The sequence below is a fragment of the Leuresthes tenuis genome, unplaced genomic scaffold, assembly GCF_036924035.1.
Source record: "Leuresthes tenuis unplaced genomic scaffold, fLeuTen1.0.hap1 SCAF_3, whole genome shotgun sequence".
Lineage (NCBI taxonomy): Eukaryota > Metazoa > Chordata > Actinopteri > Atheriniformes > Atherinopsidae > Leuresthes > Leuresthes tenuis.
In genome coordinates this window covers 33,178,986-33,199,340 of record NW_027325357.1, presented here as the reverse complement: position 1 = coordinate 33,199,340, position 20,355 = coordinate 33,178,986, and positions in this window count along the sequence as shown.

The following is a 20,355-nucleotide window of genomic DNA, read 5'->3' as shown; positions in this document are numbered from 1 at the left end:
AATAATTGCTTTAAAACATGAAAGAAAATTTTCGAATATCATCCGCACATGATCATAAGAAGGAGAGGAGGTGTTCAGCTGCAAGAAGGTGTGAATGTCCACCCATAATTCCTGAAAAATGGGTAAAAAAAGGTGCGAATGCCCAACCATACATTATCAAAAGCAGGTGTGAATGTCAGATCATAATTTGCAAAAAGCTGATGAGAAAGGGTGAGAATGCCCGACTATACACCATCAAATGCGGGAGCGGAGGTGTTCGGCTCTGAGTAGGTGTGAATGTCCGACCATAATTGCTGAAAAAAGTGTTAGAAAAGGTAAGAATGCCGGACCATACATCATCAAAAGCGAGAGAGGTGGTGTTCGGCTGCAAAAAGGTGTAAATGTTCGACTAAAGTTTGTAAAAAGCGGGTAAGACATGGTGCGAATGCCTGACAAGGTATGATCAAAAGCAGGAGCGGAGGTGTTCAGCTGCAAGAAGGTCTAAATGTCCATCAATAATTGCTAGAAAACATGAAAGAAAATTTTCGAAAATCAAACCGCACATGATCATAAGTGGGGGAGGAGGTGTTCAGCTGCAAGAAGGTGTGAATGTCCACCCATTATTCCTGACAAATGGGTAAAAAAAAGGTGCGAATGCCCAACCATGCATCATCAAAAGCAGGAGTGGATGTGTTCGGCTACAAGAAGGTGTGAACGTCCAACCAAAGTTTGTAAAAAGCAGTTAAGAAAAGGTTTGAATATCCAACCAAACATAATCAAAAGCGGGAGCATAGCTTTTCGACTGCAAGTAGGTGTGAATGTCAGATCATAATTTGCAAAAAGGTGATGAGAAAGGGTGAGAATGTCCGACTGCACACCATCAAATGCGGGAGCGGAGTTGTTCGGCTGTGAGTAGGTGTGAATCTCCGACTGTAATTTCTGAAAAATGTGTTAGAAAAGGTAAGAATGCCGGTCCATACATCATCAAAAGCGAGAGAGGTGGTGTTCGGCTGCAAGTAAGTGTGAATGTCCAGCCATAATTACTCACAAACGGGTAAGAAAAGGTAGTATTGCCAGATCATACATGATCAAAACAGGGAGCGGAGGTGGTTCAGCTGCAAGAAGGTGTGAATGTCCGACTAAAGTTCAAATATATTAACAAAAGCGGGAGGAGAGGTCTTCGGATGAGAGTGGTTGAGAATTTCCAACCATAATCTATAAAATTCGGTGAAAAAAAGGTGTGATAGAACACTAAAAGGTGGAGCGGAAGTGTTCGGCTGCAAGAAGGTGTGAATGTCCGACTATATTTGGTGAAAAGCAGGTGAAGCAAGGTCTGAATGCCCAACCTTACATCATCAAAAGCGAGATCAGAGGTGTTTGGCTGCAAGAAGGCCATAGTTTGCCAAAAGCGGGTAAGCTGCGAATGACCAACTAAATATCAACAAAAGTGGGGGCGGAGGTCTTCGGATGCAACTGGGTGTGAACATCCCACCATACAAGTATGGTGGAGAGGAAGCTGTGAACAGCCAACCATAGTTTGCAAAAAGTGGGTGAGAAAAGGTGCGAATGTCCAACCATACATGATCAAAACAGGGAGCGGAGGTGTTTGGCTGTGACAAGGTGTGAATGTCCACCCAAAATTAATGAAAAGCGGGCAAAAAATTAGGTTTGAATGCCCAAGCATACATCATCAAAAGAAGGAGTGGATGTGTTCGGCTACAAGAAGGTTTGAATGTCCGACCATAGTTTGTAAAAAGCGGGTAAGAAAAGGTTCAAATGCCTGACTATACACCATCAAAAGAGGGAGCGGAGCTGTTCGACTGCAAGTAGGTGTGAATGTCCAGCCATAATTACTCACAAACGGGTAAGAAAAGGTAGTATTGCCAGACCATACATGATCAAAACAGGGAGCTGAGGTGGTTCAGCACCAAGGTGTGAATGTCTGACTATAGTTTGTACAAAGCGGGTAAGATAAGGTGCGAATGCCCGACAATGTATAATCAAAAGAGGGAGCAGAGGTTTTCGGCTACAAGAAGGTTTGAATGTCCGACCATAGTTTGTAAAAAGCGGGTAAGAAAAGGTTCAAATGCCTGACTATACACCATCAAAAGCGGGAGCGGAGATGTTCCGCTGTAAGACGGTGTGAATGTCCGACCATAGTTGGTAAAAAGCGGGTAAGAAAAGGTTAAAATACCCGACTGTACACAATCAATAGCGGGAGCGGAGTTGTTCGGCTACAAGAAGGTGTGAAAGTCCAACCATCGTTTGTAAAAAGCTGGTAAGAAAAGGTTCGAATGCCCGAATATATACCATCAAAAGCGGAAGCGGAGGTGTTTGGCTGCAAGAAGGTGTGAATGTCAGACCAAAGTTGGCAAAAAGCAGTAAAGAAAAGGTTCGAATATCCAAACATAATTAAAAGCGAGAGAGATTGTGTTCAGCTGCAAGTAGGTGTGAATATCCAGCCATAATTACTCACAAACGGGTAAGAAAATGTAGTATTGCTTGACCATACATGATCAAAAATGGGAGCGGAGGTGGTTTAGCTGCAAAAAGGGGTGAATGTCCAACTAAAGTTCAAATATATTAACAAAAGCGGGAGGAGAGGTCTTCGGATTAGAGTGGTTGAGAATTTCCAACCATAATCTATAAAATGTGGTGAAAAAAAAAGGTGTGAAGGAATGAATTTTATAGCAAAATCCGAAATCATGCATAACTCCGCAAAAGGAACGTATTGCTCAACCAAAGGGATGCTTCTTTCTCATTCAGGGTAATATGAGGAACTTTATGCTTGATACATTTTAGACATGGATAACTATGAAGGACAAAGCAATTTTAACTTGGTTTGAGCAAAGCAATTCATTTTATAGGAAAATCCGAAATCGTGCAGGACACATGAAAGTAAGCTTTTTCTCGGATTCCTGATCCTCCAGTGTTGCTCTTTCCTATAATGAAAAATACAGCCTTGTTCTTTGTTGAAATTTATATAGACATTGATAAATATGAAGGACAAAGCAGTTTCCACTTTGTTTGAGTGAAGGAATTAATTTTATAGCAAAATCCCAAATCAAGCAGAACGTATGAAAATAAGCTTGTTTTCGGATTCCTGATCCTTCAGTGTTGCTATTTCTTCTACTGCAAAATACAATGTTGTTATTTGTTGAAGTAAATCTAGACATTGATAAATATGAAGGACAAAGCAGTTTTCACTTGGTTTGAGTGAAGGAATTCATTTTATACATAAAATCCCAAATCATGCAGAACGTATGAAAATAAGCTTATTCTCGGATTCCTGATCTTTCAGTGTTGCTCTTTCTACTACTGCAAAATACAATGTTGTTCTTTGTTGAAGTAAATCTAGACATTGATAAATATGAAGGACAAAGCAGTTTTCACTTGGTTTGAGTGAAGGAATTCATTTTATACATAAAATCCCAAATCATTCAAAACGTATGAAAAGAAGCTTATTCTCGGATTCCTGATCCTTCAGTGTTGCTTTTTCTTCTACTGCAAAATACAATGTTGTTCTTTGTTGAAGTTGATCTAGACATTGATAAATATGAAGGACAAAGCAGTTTTAACTTGGTTTGAGTGAAGGAATTCATTTTATACATAAAATCCCAAATCATGCAGAACGTATGAAAATAAGCTTATTCTCGGATTACTGATCCTTCAGTGTTGCTCTTTCTTCTACTGCAAAATCCAGTGTTGTTCTTTGTTGAAGTCAATCTAGACATTGATAAATATGAAGGACAAAGCAGTTTTAACATAGTTTGAGTGAAGGCATTCATTTATAGTAAAATCAGTAATCGTGCAGAACTCATGAAAATAAGCTTATTCTCGGATTCCTAAAACTTTTGATTTGCTCTTTCTTTACTGCAAAGTACAATGTTGTTCTTTGTTGAAGTCGATCTAGACATTGATAAATATGAAGGACAAAGCAGTTTTCACTTGGTTTGAGTGAAGGATTTGCAGCTGAAAACCTCCCGCTCCCGCTTTTGATTGTGTATAGTCTGGCTTTCGAGCCTTTTCTTACCCGGTTTTTAGAAATTATGGTTGGACATTCAGACCTTGCAGCCGAAGACCTCCACTCCCTCTTTTGATCATACATTGTCGGGCATTCGCACCTTGTCTTACCCGCTTTTTACAAACTATAGTCAGACATTCACACCTTGCAGCTGAACCACGTCAGCTCCCTGTTTTGATCATGGCAATACTACATTTTCTTAACCGTTTGTGAGTAATTATGGCTGGACATTCATACCTACTTGCAGTCGAACAGCTCTGCTCCCGCTTTTGATGGTATATATTCGTGCATTCGAACCTTTTCTTAACTGCTTTTTGAAAACTTTGGTCGGACGCTCACACCTTCTTGCAGCCGAACACCTCCGCTTCCGCTTTTGATGGTATATATTCGGGCATTCGAATCTTTTCTTAGCAGCTTTTTACAAAACATGGTTGAACTTTCACACCTTCTTGTAGCCGAACAACTCCGCTCCCGCTTATTGATTGTGTACAGTCAGGTATTTTAACCTTTTCTTACCCGCTTTTTACCAACTATGGTCGGACATTCACACCGTCTTACAGCGGAACACCTCCGCTCCCGCTTTTGATGGTGTATAGTCAGGCATTCGAACCTTTTCTTACCCGCTTTTTACAAACTATGGTCGGACATTCAAACCTTCTTGTAGCCGAAAACCTCCGCTCCCTCTTTTGATCATACATTGTCGGGCATTCGCACCTTTTCTTACCCGTTTTTTACAAACCATGGTCGGACTGTCACACATTCTTGTAGCCAAACACATCCGCTCCCGCTATTGATTGTGTACAGTCGGTTATTTTAACATTTTCTTACCCGTTTTTTACCAACTATGGTCGGACATTCACACCTTTTTACAGCGGAACACCTCCGCTCCCTCTTTTGATGGTGTATGTTTGGGCATTCGAACCTTTTCTTACCCGCTTTTTACAAACTATGCTCGGACATTCAAACCTTGTAGCCGAACACATCCACTCCTGCTTTTGATGATGTATGGTTGGGCATTCAAACCTACTTGTTGCCCGCTTTTCATTAATTTTGGGTGGACATTCACACCTTGTCACAGCCAAACACCTCCGCTCCCTGTTTTGATCATGTATGGTTGGACATTCGCACCTTTTCTCACCCGCTTTTTGCCAAATATGGTCGGCTGTTCACAGCTTCCTCTCCACCATACTTGTATGGTGGGATATTCACACCCACTTGCATCCGAAGACCTTTTGTTTATATTTAGTCGGTCATTCGCAGCTTACCCGCTTTTGGCAAACTATGGCCTTCATGCAGACAAACACCTCTGATCTCGCTTTTGATGATGTAAGGTTGGGCATTCAGATCTTGCTTCACCTGCTTTTCACCAAATATAGTCGGACATTCACACCTTCTTGCAGCCGAACACTTCCGCTCCACCTTTTAGTGTTCTATCACACCTTTTTTTTCACCGCATTTTATAGATTATGGTTGGAAATTCTCAACCACTCTCATCCGAAGACCTCTCCTCCCGCTTTTGTTAATATATTTGAACTTTAGTCGGACATTCACACCTTCTTGCAGCTGAACCACCTCCGCTCCCTGTTTTGATCATGTATTGTCTGGCAATACTACCTTTTCTTACCCGTTTGTTAGTAATTATGGCTGGACATTCACACCTACTTGCAGCCGAACACCACCACTCCCGCTTTTGATGATGTATGGACCGGCATTCTTACCTTTTCTAACACATTTTTCAGCAATTATGGTCGGAGATTCACACTTACTCACAGCCGAACAACTCCGCTCCCGCATTTGATGGTGTATAGTCGGGCATTCTCACCCTTTCTCATCAGCTTTTTGCAAATTATGATCTGACATTCACACCTGCTTTTGATAATGTATGGTTGGGCATTCGCACCTTTTCTTACACATTTTTCAGTAATTATGGGTGGACATTCACACCTTCTTGCAGTCGAACAGCTCTGCTCCCGCTTTTGATTATGTTTGGTTGGATATTCGAACCTTTTCTTAACTGCTTTTTACAAACTTTGGTCGGACGTTCACACCTTCTTGCAGCCGAACACATCCACTTCCACTTTTGATGGTATATATTCGGGCATTCGAACCTTTTCTTACCCGCTTTTTACAAACCGTGGTCGGACTTTCACACCTTCTTGTAGCCAAACAACTCCGCTCCCGCTATTGATTGTGTACAGTCGGGTATTTTAACCTTTTCTTACCCGCTTTTTACCAACTATGGTCGGACATTTACACCTTCTTACAGCGGAACACCTCCGCTCCCTCTTTTGATGGTCTATGTTCGGGCATTTGAACCTTTTCTTACCCGCTTTTTACAAACTATGGTCGGACATTCAAACCTTCTTGTAGCCGAACACATCCACTCCTGCTTTTGATGATGTATGGTTGGGCATTTTCACCTTTTCTTACCCATTTTTCAGTAATTATGGGTGGACATTCACACCTTCTTGCAGCTGAACAACTCCTCTCCCGCTTATGATCATGTGCGGTTTGATATTCGAAAATTTTCTTTCATGTTTTAAAGCAATTATTGATAGACATTCAAATCTTCTTGTAGCCGAACACATCCACTCCTGCTTTTGATGATGTATGGTTTGGCATTCGCACCCTTTTTTTACCCATTTTTCAGGAATTTTGGGTGGACATTCAGACCTTCTTGCAGCCGAAAACCTCCGCTCCCTCTTTTGATCATACATTGTCGGGCATTCGCACCTTATCTTACCCGCTTTTTACAAACTATAGTCAGACATTCACACCTTGCAGCTGAACCACCTCCGCTCCCTGTTTTGATCATGTATGGTCTGGCAATACTACCTTTTCTTACCCGTTTGTGAGTAATTAATCCCAAAATATTGAGCATAAAATAAGTCTTTATGCTGATGATGTATTACTTTTCCTTCAGAACTCACAGACGTCTCTCAGTCACACGATCACACTCATAAATAAATTCTCAGCACTTTCTGACTACTCTATCAACTGGTCTAAGACCACAGTTCTGCCCATTAACTGTAGGGTCCATAATATACCTGCGATCACTTTACAGTCAGGAAATATTAGATATTTAGGCATAAATATTTCCTCCAGGCTCTCAGAGCTAACAAAGCTAAATTATTAAAGACAGTAGAGGACGATCTCTCGTTAGAAGTCACTTATGGGGAGAGTTACATCCATTAAAATGATGATTCTACCAAAAGTTAACTATTTGTTCTCAATGATCCCCATAAAACCATCTGCTACTTGGTTTAAGTCACTAGATTCATGCATCTCCAAATTTCTGTGGAAAAACAAACCACCACGTATTAGTTTAAAAACCCTACAGAAGACCAAGGACAGTGGTGGATTAGATTTACCTCATTTTCAGCACTATTCCTTAGACAATAGGTTACAATATATATCAAAATGGTTTAAACCTTGTTGTTGTCACAGTTCCCAGAGACGTTTTAATCGTTGAGGATTCTATATTCACCCCCTCATTAGAGGCACGTAATGCAGATTGATGACACTGAATCTTCTTCTCTGTTCATTGCTGGCATCATTCCCAGCATCGTAAGTGTTCGTGGCATTGTTAGCCTCTTCTTCTGGATCTTGATATCGAGAATCCTTTTGTATTTCTGGTTTGTCAGTCCTCTGTCTTCGTTCACCGGAGTCTTTGTCTTTTTGTCCTTGAGTTTGGTGATTTTTTCTTCTTTTGATGTCTTGACACAATGTGACAGGTGATACCACGTGGGAGATCCTGTAACTTGGATTGCTGTCCCTGTGCTGCGAAATGGCTGTGCTGCTCAAATGGTCTCTCCTTCATCATGGTTACATGCTGCCATTCCGACATCTCGCCATTCCGACATGGGTCTCCAATTGTCGGAATGGCGACACTTAATTTTTTATCAAACGTCCCACCATTCCGACACTTTTTTCCTCCTATGGTCGGAATGGCGGTATGTTTTTTGTTTTTTTTTAACATACCGCCATTCCGACAGTTCCTTTTAATAGCCTATTTTTTACCCAAAACATTTTGCACTAATGATATGCCGGCGCAAATACGCCCTAAAGTTTGGCGCACAAGCTTTGCACATGCAGAGGCCACAGCTTCGCAAACAAACTTTAATAATCTATTATCAAAATCCCCTGAATTTAAAATATAAAAATACAGATATTAATGTAACTCTGGCGAGACTGAAACTGTCATCATATGCAAAAGTAATAATTGCAATTACAGATATCACGGCTACTGCACAGGACACAGTTGCGAGCACTCTGCCTTGCTTTGCCAATAGGAGAAGAGAGAAATGACAGCATAGAACGTATAAAACACAACAAAATGCAGTAAAAACGTTTATTCATGTTATTCAAGTGATTTATGAGTACTCACTCCAATTTTGGGAAGCGCGGATGGGCTTTGCGCATTTGGCACAAACACACAGCCGCAACGGTTGTAGCTTTATACAGCCTGTTGATATCTTAAGGACCTAACTGGTCACACCTGGGAGTAAATGTCATGTAGAGATTGTTTTTACATGACATTACAGCTGAACATATAGCTTTCATCCACAAACCAACGTGGGAGAGCCCGAAGACGCATGTGCCAGACGCACATAGGCATGCGTAAAACCAATTTTGACCACTTCATACTGTTTATTTGCTTTCTTTTAGTTAACTTTCGTTTCTTTTGGATTCTTGTGCGTGTTATGGAGCCATTTTGGTCCATGTTTGTAAGCCTTTTTTTCCTGGATTAAATTTTCGGAAGTTGAAACAAGTGGCATTGGAGTGTGTGATTGAAAACCACCGCGGACTGCTTCTCCTCCTCCAGTTGCCGAGACTTTGTGTTTTTAATAACGCTTGTCTATAAACGTGTTAAACATATAAATTGCATGAACAGAAAGAAGGGACTCACCTGTTGAGTAACACACATTTCCTTATACGGAAAGCCTTGTCGGAATGGTGGGACATTTGAACGTCAGAATAGCGGGATGTCGCAATGGTGGGATGTCGGAATGGTGGGACGTTTGCATGTCGGAATGGTGGTATGTCGGAATGGTGGTATGTCGGAATGGTGGGATGTCGGAATAGCGCGATGTCGGAATGGCGGGATTTCGGAATGGGTGTTGCCACCCCCTTCATCATATACACAGTTATTTATACATCACCTTCCACCATGAAGCGTTGTCCCTTTTTGTTTCTCTCTTTGTTCTTAAAATGCTGTTATGCATGTCCAAACCAATCCATTAAATTAGATCATTTTGGCAGTAAAGCGATCTACAATGTGCTTGGTCGCAAAGCTGCTCATCTGTGGTAAACAGCTCTTCAGAAAGGCATTCTTCAATTGATTTCACTAATTCTATGAAATAATTTTGTGATTTCCTACAAAACTACACTTCTTCTCCCATCTGTCTGAGTATTTAATATTGTCTGGGTCCCGTTAAAACATGTATTTTTCCCATCTAATTCCTTGTTTGCTTTAAAACAAGTATTCCCCATTTTCTATCCCTTCAGTAGCCAACCAGTTTGTATGGAGTACACTGGAGCAACTTGACTGATCAGTAAAACACTGCTTTTGTTGTCACCGCAAGGCTTCCCCCGTCGGTTGTTTCACTGAGACACTACTGAGTAACTATAACTCAACACAGTTTATACACATAACATTCATATACATACTAACAAACAAACAAACAATTATTTATCGCAATTTTCTCATCTCTGTTTGAACGTACACCCAGGTAAATATTCCTGTAGTCTTCTCATACCGACTATGGACCCATTCATTGTTTAACTTCACTGTTTTGCAAATCCTAATTGAATATTACACATTGACATTGAACTTTACTTGATAAGCAGGTCTTCATTGCATTCAGCAGCCTCTATGTGAGCATCTATGTGTAAGCTGTTCTTCTTTGCATTTATCAGCAGCAAGCAATTCTTCATTGCACATGCATATGAAAATAGTAAAACAATTCCAATGCGTTAGCGAAACCTTCTATATCAGGAGTGTCCATCATGATGCTGGGAATAGAACCTCTTTCCCAGAATAGTTCAACCTTCATTACTCAACTGATCATAACTCCGCAATGAGCACATTTCAAAGTATCATTCCTCTACACATATTCAAAAATCTATGTGTAAATGTTTAATATTTCTTATATTTGTTGATGTCATTCTGTGTGCATGTGGCCTAAACCCAATCTCTGTGTGGCAATTTTAATTTAAACAAGTTGAACTCTGCCTCTGATCATTTAAAAAAGGTGTGTACCAATATCAACCTTTCTCAGGTAATTACTGATCCTACAAAACCAAAGAGATCCTTCAAGGTTGTCCCTGATTGGCTCAATCTTAACAAATCAAAGGTAGAAAATCCGCAGTATCTGAACTTGGTGTTAGTTATCACTGCTCAATAGCCTGTATCAGAATTGCAAAAATGAAAACATTAGGTCCACGCTTGGTATCCACATCCTGAAACATCTCCATGAGCAGGCTTTTTTTTAACTGATCTGTTGAATAGTTATATGACACTGTTAAAATCCCAGATGAAGATCTAGCACTTGACCATTTTTGTAAATCATGGGCCGTGCACTGGACCTGGGCCCCAGGAGCCCGAGCGCCCCCAAACCCCCCGGCAGAGGCCCCACCCAATACCCAGGAGGGCCAAGCGCCCCAGACAGCCACAAAGTGGGTCAGCGCCTGCCCCAGCGCCCCTGGCCAAGTGCCCTGGGAGTCAAGACGTGCCCACAGGTGGGTGATGTCGCGAACAGTGGGGAGAGGCAACGCTGATGCCCCATCGGGAGAAACACAGGCAGGCCAGGCGACAGCAAGTCCCAGATCCAGGCCCAATCATTACCACACACACTTTCACGTCCCATACATCCACACATCCACACATCCTATCTCCCTCGACTCTGCTGGGGTGTAGTGCAGCGGGCACACCAGGAGGCCAGCAACCCCCCAGCCACCACAGACCCCGAACCAGCAGAACAATTAATTAATCCTCCTGGCCCCTCCTGCCCCGAGCAGACACCAGGAAGCAGGGGTTTGCGAAGAAGACCCCTCCCCTCACCCTTCTGGCTCTTCAATATTTTCTAATAGTGAGCAATTAAAATTGAGGGGCAGCCAAACTTGTAGAACTGGGAGCGCGGCACTCTGGGCAGCCTACATACCCAAAGAGCCCCGCCCACCAGATGCCACTCAGTGTAACCACCCCCCAAGACCTAATGTGTGTGTGTGAGTGTGTTTGATAAGTAGTAATGTCTAAGGTGTAATTAAAACAGGGGCAGGGAACTGCAGAGTGCAACCAAAGGGGACCACCTACGTGGCCCCATCCACTACACCCCACCGAACACACACGCCCCCAAAACCCTTCATGTGTGAGTGTGTGCTGTGTACAGGAGCCAGAAGGGAGAGGGGTATGGGGATATATACCGGGGGAGCTACTCTCCCCCAGAGAGGGCAGCCAGGGACTGGCTGCAATAGGCATCCCCGCTACCTGGGAGCCAACAATGGGCAGGAGGGCCTGATGTCCACCAGGCTCGGGGCCTGCAGCGACCATATTCCGGGAGCTACTGTACCCCCAGAAGGTACCCATCCCGCCCCACCCCACTCAACCCAACCCCACCCAGGAGGACCTCTACAAAAAACAAACAAACAACATCAAAAAACAAACAAACAAACCACCCGGTCACACCAGTCGCAGCAGCCCGGGCCTGAGACCCACCATCACCAAGCAACCCACCACCACCACTATGTGATAAAACTAATCAGAGGGGACCAGAGAGAATGAAATTCAGCCAATTGATGTTTTGAGGAGGCAGACATTGTTTCCATGCTAATATAATCTAAAATAAAATTTCTAAACTGGTTTATACACAGATTGTTCTTCGCTTTCCAGTTCATGAGAATAGTTTTCTTTGCGATACATAACACTGTGACAACCATGTGTGCTGAGTTAATTTTCATGTTGATGTTGTCTAAGTCACCCAGTATGCACAGTGTGGGGCATGCAGGGATGCTACACTTTAGCCATGTTGATAGGTCCTCACAGACTTCAAGCCAGAACTTCTGGACAGGCGCAGAAAACCACAAAGCGTGTGCATAATCATCAGGTGTGTTATCTGTGCAATGTGAGCAGATGTTTGAGTGTGTTAGACCCATCCTGAACATCCTTTGTCCTGTATAGTGTGTTCTATGAAGGATTTTGTATTGTATGAGCTGTAAATTAGGATTTCAAGTCTTTATGAAGGTGTTCAAACATATTTGTGGTTAGAAGCTATGACCAGAACTGATGGATAAATCTGCCTCCCATTTTGAGGATGGAAGAGACATTGTGTCATCTATCTTAGACAATAATTTATATATTTTTGATAGTAGTTTTGGGGTACAGATGCTTAGAAATTCTGCTACCCTAGTCGGGGGTTGTAAGTCTGGTTGGTGGAGGATATATCCATCCATCCATCCATCATCTGCCGCTTATCCGGGGGTCGGGTCGCGGGGGCAGCAGCTTGAGCAGAGAAACCCAGACGTCTCTGTCCCCGGCCACTTCCTCCAGCTCTTCCGGGGGGACCCCGAGGCGTTCCCAGGCCAGACATAGTCTCTCCAACGTGTCCTGGGTCTCCTCCGGGGTCTCCTCCCAGTGGGACGTGCCCGGAACACCTCCCCAGGGAGGCGCCCAGGGGTCATCCTAACCAGATGCCCGAGCCACCTCATCTGACTCCTCTCAATGCGGAGGAGCAGCGGTTCTACTCCGAGCCCCTCCCGGATGACTGAGCTTCTCACCCTATCTCTAAGGGAGAGCCCAGACACCCTGCGGAGGAAACCCATTTCGGCCGCTTGTATTCGCGATCTTGTTCTTTCGGTCACTACCCACAACTCGTGACCATAGGTGAGGATGGGAACGTAGATTGACCAGTAAGTAGAGAGCTTCGCCTTCTGGCTCAGCTCCCTCTTCACAACGACGGGTCGGTGCAGAGCCTGCAACACTGCAGGCGCTGCACCGATCCGCCCGTCAATCTCCCGCTCCATTCGTCCGTCACTCGTGAACAAGACCCCGAGATACTTGAACTCCTCCTCTTGGGGAAGGATCTCATTCCCGACCCGGAGAGAGCATTCCACCCTTTTCCGGCTGAGAACCATAGTCTCAGATTTGGAGGTGCTGATTCTCATCCCAGCCGCTTCACACTCGGCTGCGAATCACTCCAGTGAGAGCTGAAGGTCTCGGCCTGACGACGCTAACAGAACCACATCATCTGCAAAAAAGCAGAGACCCGATTCTGAGGTCGCCAAATGGGACACCCTCAACGCCCTGGCTCCGCCTAGAAATTCTGTCCATAAAAGTTAGGAACAGAATCGGTGACAAAGGGCAGCCCTGACGGAGTCCAACTCTCACCGGAAACGTATCCGACTTACTGCCGGCAATGCGGACCAAACTCTGGCACCGGTCATACAGAGACCGAACAGCCCCTATCAAGGGGTCCGGCACTCCATATTCCCGGAGCACCCCCCACAGGACTCCACGAGGGACACGGTCGAACGCTTTCTCCAAGTCCACAAAACACATGTAGACTGGTTGGGCGAACTCCCATGCACCCTCCAGGATCCTGCCGAGGGTATAGAGCTGGTCCACTGTTCCACGGCCAGGACGAAAGCCACACTGCATCTCCTGAATCCGAGGCTCGATTATCCGACGGATCCTCCTCTCCAATACCCCCGAATAGACCTTACCAGGGAGGCTGAGGAGTGTGATACCCCTATAGTTGGAACACACCCTCCGGTCCCCCTTTTTAAAGAGGGGGACCACCACCCCAATCTGCCAGTCCAGAGGCACTGTCCCCGATGTCCACGCGATACTGCAGAGGCGTGTCAGCCAAGACAGCCCTACAACATCCAGAGCCTTGAGAAACTCAGGACGGACCTCATCCACCCCCGGGGCCTTGCCACCGAGGAGCTTTTTAACCACCTCGGCAACCTCAGCCCCAGAAATGGGAGGCCCCGTCTCCGAGCTCTCCGACTCTGCCTCTTCCGAGCACGTGTTGGTAGGATTGAGGAGTTCCTCGAAGTACTCCCCCCACCGACTCACAACATCCCTAGTTGAGGTCAGCAAAGCCCCGTCCCCACTGTAAACAGTGTTGACTGTGAGCCGCTAACCCCCCTGAGACTCCGGATGGTGGACCAGAATCTTTTCGAGGCCGTCCGGAAATCGTTCTCCATGGTCTCACCGAACTCCTCCCAGGCCCGAGTTTTTGCCTCAGCAACCGCCGAAGCCGTGGCCCGTCTGGCCCGTCGGTACCTATCAGCTTCTTCCAGGGTCCCACTGGCCAAAAAGGCCCGATAGGACTCCTTCTTCAGCTTGACGGCTTCCCTCACCACTGGTGTCCACCAGCAGGTTGGAGGGTTGCCGCCACGACAGGCACCGACCACCTTACGGCCACAACTCCGACCAGCTGCCTCGGCAATGGAGTCACGGAACATGGCCCATTCAATGTCCCCCACCTCAAATATGGTTGAAGCTCTGCCGGAGGTGGGAGTTAAAGCTCCTTCTGACGGGGGATTCTGACAAACGCTCCAAGCAGACCCTCACAATACGTTTGGGCCTGCCAGGTCTGATCGGCATCCTCCCCCACCAGCGGAGCCAACTCACCACCAGGTGGTGATCAGTTGACAGCTCCGCCCCTCTCTTCACCCGAGTGTCCAGGACATACGGCCGCAAGTCCGATGATACAACCACAAAGTCGATCATCGAACTGCGGCCAAGGGTGTCCTGGTGCCAAGTGCACATATGGACACCCTTATGCCTGAACATGGTGTTCGTTATGGACAGTCTATGACTGGCACAGAAGTCCAACAACATAACACCACTCTGATTCAGATCGGGGGGGCCGTTCCTCCCAATCACACCCCTCCAGGTCTCACTGTCATTGCCCACGTGAGCATTGAAGTCCCCCAGCAGAATGAGGGAGTCTCCGGTAGGAGCATTCTCCAGTGCCTCCCCCAGAGACTCCAAAAAGGGTAGGTACTCTGAACTGCTGTTTGGCGCATAGGCACAAAGAACAGTCAGGACTCGTCCCCCCACCCAAGGCGGAGGGAGGCTACCCTCTCGTTCACTGGGGTAAACCCCAATGTACTGGCACACAGCCGGGGGGCAATAAGTATGCCCACACCTGCTCTGAGCCTCTCACCACGGGCAACTCCAGAGTGGAAGAGAGTCCAACCCCTCTCAAGAGTACTGGTTCCAGATCTCAAGCCGTGCGTCGAGGTGAGTCCGACTATATCTAACGGTCTGATGAAGTTTCAACAATAAACAACAAACTTTGTATTATGAGAAAGAACCAGACTCATTCTTCAGGAATCCGAAAATAAGCTCTATTTTACGAGTTATGCACGAATTCGGATTCTCCTATAAAACGAATTCCTTAACTCAAACCAAGTTAAGACTGCTTTGTCCTTCATATTTATTCATGTCTAATCAAGTTTCAATGATAAACAACGTTGTACTTTGTAGAATGAGAAAGAACTTCTTCAGCAATAAGCATCTCTCGACAAATGACGAAATACAGATTTTGCTATAAAATTAATTGCTATCAGCCTGACTTAAAACTGTTTGTCTTCCTTATTTATCCACTTCAAATCAAGTTTCAACAATTAAAAAAATTTTGTAGTTTTGGAAAGAACAACTTAATCTTGAGCAATCAGTATAAAAAGAGGGTGGGCAAAGGTGCGAATGTCAAACCATACATGATCAAAACAGGGAGCGGAGGTGTTTGGCTGAGACAAGGTGTGAATGTCCACCCATAATTAATGAAAAGCGGGCAATAAGTAGGTTCGAATGCCCAACCATACATCATCAAAAGCAGGAGTGGATATGTTCGGCTACAAGAAGGTTTGAACGTCTGACCATAGTTTGTAAAAAGCGGGTAAGAAAAGGTTCGAATGCCCGAACATACACCATCAAAAGATGGTGTAAGAAGGTGTGAATGTCCGACCATAGTTGGTAAAAAGCGGGTCAGAAAAGGTTAAAATACCCGACTGTACACAATCAATAGCGGGAGCGGAGTTGTTCGGCTACTAAAAGATGTGAAAGTCCGACTATGGTTTGTTAAAAGCGGGTAAGAAAAGGTGCGAATGCCCGAAAATGTATGATCAAAAGAGGGAGCGGAGGTGTTCGGCTGCAAGAAGGTGTGAATGTACACCCATAATTACTGAAAAATGGGTAAGAAAAGGTGCGAATGCCTAACTATACATAATCATGTTCGGCTGTGAGTAGGTGTGAATCTCCGACCGTAATTTCTGAAAAATATGTTAGAAAAGGTAAGAATGCCGGTCCATACATCATCAAAAGCGAGAGAGGTGGTGTTCGGCTGCAAGTAGGTGTGAATGTCCAGCCATAATTACTCACAAACGGGTAAGAAAAGGTAGTATTGCCAGACCATACATGATCAAAACAGGGAGCGGAGGTGGTTCAGCTGCAAGAAGGTGTGAATGTCCGACTAAAGTTCAAATATATTAACAAAAGCGGGAGGAGAGGTCTTCGGATGAGAGTGGTTGAGAATTTCCAACCATAATCTATAAAATTTGGTGAAAAAAAGGTGTGATAGAACACTAAAAGGTGGAGCGGAAGTGTTCGGCTGCAAGAAGGTGTGAATGTCCGACTATATTTGGTGAAAGGCAGGTGAAGCAAGGTCTGAATGCCCAACCTTACATTATCAAAAGCGAGATCAGAGGTGTTTGGCTGCAAGAAGGCCATAGTTTGCCAAAAGCGGGTAAGCTGCGAATGACCAACTAAATATCAACAAAAGTGGGGGCGGAGGTCTTCGGATGCAACTGGGTGTGAACATCCCACCATACAAATATGGTGGAGAGGAAGCTGTGAACAGCCGACCATAGTTTGCAAAAAGCGGGTGAGAAAAGGAGCGAATGTCCAACCATACATGATCAAAACAGGGAGCGGAGGTGTTTGGCTGTGACAAGGTGTGAATGTCCACCCAAAATTAATGAAAAGCGGGTAAAAAGTAGGTTTGAATGCCCAAGCATACATCATCAAAAGAAGGAGTTGATGTGTTCGGCTACAAGAAGGTTTGAATGTCCGAGCATAGTTTGTAAAAAGCGGGTAAGAAAAGGTTCGAATGCCCAAACATACACCATCAAAAGAGGGAGCGGAGGTGTTCCGCTGTAAGAAGGTGTGAATGTCCGACCATAGTTGGTAAAAAGTGGGTAAGAAAAGGTTAAAATACCCAACTGTACACAATCAATAGCGGGAGCGGATGTGTTTGGCTACAAGAATGTGTGAAAGTCCGACCATGGTTTGTAAAAAGCTGGTAAGAAAAGGTTCGAATGCCCGAATATATACCATCAAAAGCGGAAGCGGAAGTGTTCTGCTGCAAGAAGGTGTGAACATCCGACCAAAGTTTGTAAAAAGCAGTTAAGAAAAGGTTCGAATATCCAACCAAACATAATCAAAAGCGGGAGCAGAGCTGTTCGACTGCAAGTAGGTGTGAATGTCCAGCCATAATTACTCACAAACGGGTAAGAAAAGGTAGTATTGCCAGACCATACATGATCAAAACAGGGAGCTGAGGTGGTTCAGCACCAAGGTGTGAATGTCTGACTATAGTTTGTAAAAAGCGGGTAAGATAAGGTGCGAATGCCCGACAATGTATAATCAAAAGAGGGAGCAGAGGTTTTCGGCTACAAGAAGGTTTGAATGTCCGACCATAGTTTGTAAAAAGCGGGTAAGAAAAGGTTCAAATGCCTGACTATACACCATCAAAAGCGGGAGCGGAGATGTTCCGCTGTAAGACGGTGTGAATGTCCAACCATAGTTGGTAAAAAGTGGGTAAGAAAAGGTTAAAATACCCGACTGTACACAATCAATAGCGGGAGCGGATGTGTTTGGCTACAAGAATGTGTGAAAGTCAAACCATGGTTTGTAAAAAACGGGTAAGAAAAGGTGCGAATGCCCGACAATGTATGATCAAAAGAGGGAGCGGAGGTTTTTGGCTACAAGAAGGTTTGAATGTCCGACCATAGTTTGTAAAAAGCGGGTAAGAAAAGGTTCAAATGCCTGACTATACACCATCAAAAGCGGGAGCGGAGGTGTTCCGCTGTAAGACGGTGTGAATGTCCGACCATAGTTGGTAAAAAGCGGGTAAGAAAAGGTTAAAATACCCGACTCTACACAATCAATAGGGGGAGCGGAGGTGTTCGGCTACAAGAAGGTGTGAAAGTCCAACGATGGTTTGTAAAACGCTGGTAAGAAAAGGTTCGAATGCCCGAATATATACCATCAAAAGCGGAAGGGGAGGTGTTCGGCTGCAAGAAGGTGTGAACGTCCGACCAAAGTTTGTAAAAAGCAGTTAAGAAAAGGTTAGAATATCCAACCAAACATAATCAAAAGCGGGAGCAGAGCTGTTCGACTGCAAGTAGGTGTGAATGTCCAGCCATAATTACTCACAAACGGGTAAGAAAAGGTAGTATTGCCAGACCATACATGATCAAAACAGGGAGCTGAGGTGGTTCGGCACCAAGGTGTGAATGTCTGACTATAGTTTGTAAAAAGCGGGTAAGATAAGGTGCGAATGCCCGACAATGTATAATCAAAAGAGGGAGCAGAGGTTTTCGGCTACAAGAAGGTTTGAATGTCTGACCATAGTTTGTAAAAAGCGGGTAAGAAAAGGTTCAAATGCCTGACTATACACCATCAAAAGCGGGAGCGGAGATGTTCCGCTGTAAGACGGTGTGAATGTCCGACCATAGTTGGTAAAAAGCGGGTAAGAAAAGGTTAAAATACCCGACTGTACACAATCAATAGCGGGAGCGGAGTTGTTCGGCTACAAGAAGGTGTGAAAGTCCAACCATCGTTTGTAAAAAGCTGGTAAGAAAAGGTGCGAATGCCCGAATATATACCATCAAAAGCGGAAGCGGAGGTGTTCGGCTGCAAGGTGTTAACGTCCGACCAAAGTTGGCAAAAAGCAGTAAAGAAAAGGTTCGAATATCCAAACATAATTAAAAGCGAGAGAGATTGTGTTCAGCTGCAAGTAGGTGTGAATATCCAGCCATAATTACTCACAAACGGGTAAGAAAATGTAGTATTGCTTGACCATACATGATCAAAACAGGGAGCGGAGGTGGTTTAGCTGCAAAAAGGGGTGAAATATCCTACTAAAGTTCAAATATATTAACAAAAGTGGGAGGAGAGGTCTTCGGATTAGAGTGGTTGAAATTTCCAACCATAATCTATAAAATGCGGTGAAAAAAAAAAGGTGTGAAGGAATGAATTTTATAGCAAAATCCGAAATCATGCATAACTCCGCAAAAGGAACGTATTGCTCAACCAAAGGGATGCTTCTTTCTCATTCAGGGTAATATGAGGAACTTTATGCTTGATACATTTTAGACATGGATAACTATGAAGGACAAAGCAATTTTAACTTGGTTTGAGCAAAGCAATTCATTTTATAGGAAAATCCGAAATCGTGCAGGACTCATGAAAGTAAGCTTATTCTCGGATTCCTGATCCTCCAGTGTTGCTCTTTCCTATACTGCAAAATACAGCCTTGTTCTTTGTTGAAATCGATATAGACATTGATAAATATGAAGGACAAAGCAGTTTCCACTTTGTTTGAGTGAAGGAATTAATTTTATACATAAAATCTCAAATCATGCAGAACGTATGAAAATAAGCTTATTCTCGGATTCCTGTTCCTTCAAGTGTTGCTCTTTCTACTACTGCAAAATACAATGTTGTTCTTTGGTGAAGTAAATCTAGACATTGATAAATATGAAGGACAAAGCAGTTTTCACTTGGTTTGAGTGAAGGAATTCATTTTATACATAAAATCCCAAATCATGCAGAACGTATGAAAATAAGCTTATTCTCGGATTCCTGATCCTCCAGTGTTGCTCTTTCCTATACTGCAAAATACAGCCTTGTTCTTTGTTGAAATCGATATAGACATTGATAAATATGAAGGACAAAGCAGTTTCCACTTTGTTTGAGTGAAGGAATTAATTTTATAGCAAAATCCCAAATCAAGCGGAACGTATGAAAATAAGCTTGTTTTCGGATTCCTGATCCTTCAGTGTTGCTATTTCTTCTACTGCAAAATACAATGTTGTTCTTTGTTGAAGTCAATCTAGACATTGATAAATATGAAGGACAAAGCAGTTTCCACTTTTTTTGAGTAAAGGAATTCATTTTATACATAAAATCCCAAATCATGCAGAACGTATGAAAATAAGCTTATTCTCGGATTACTGATCCTTCAGTGTTGCTCTTTCTTCTACTGCAAAATCCAGTGTTGTTCTTTGTTGAAGTCAATCTAGACATTGATAAATATGAAGGACAAAGCAGTTTTAAC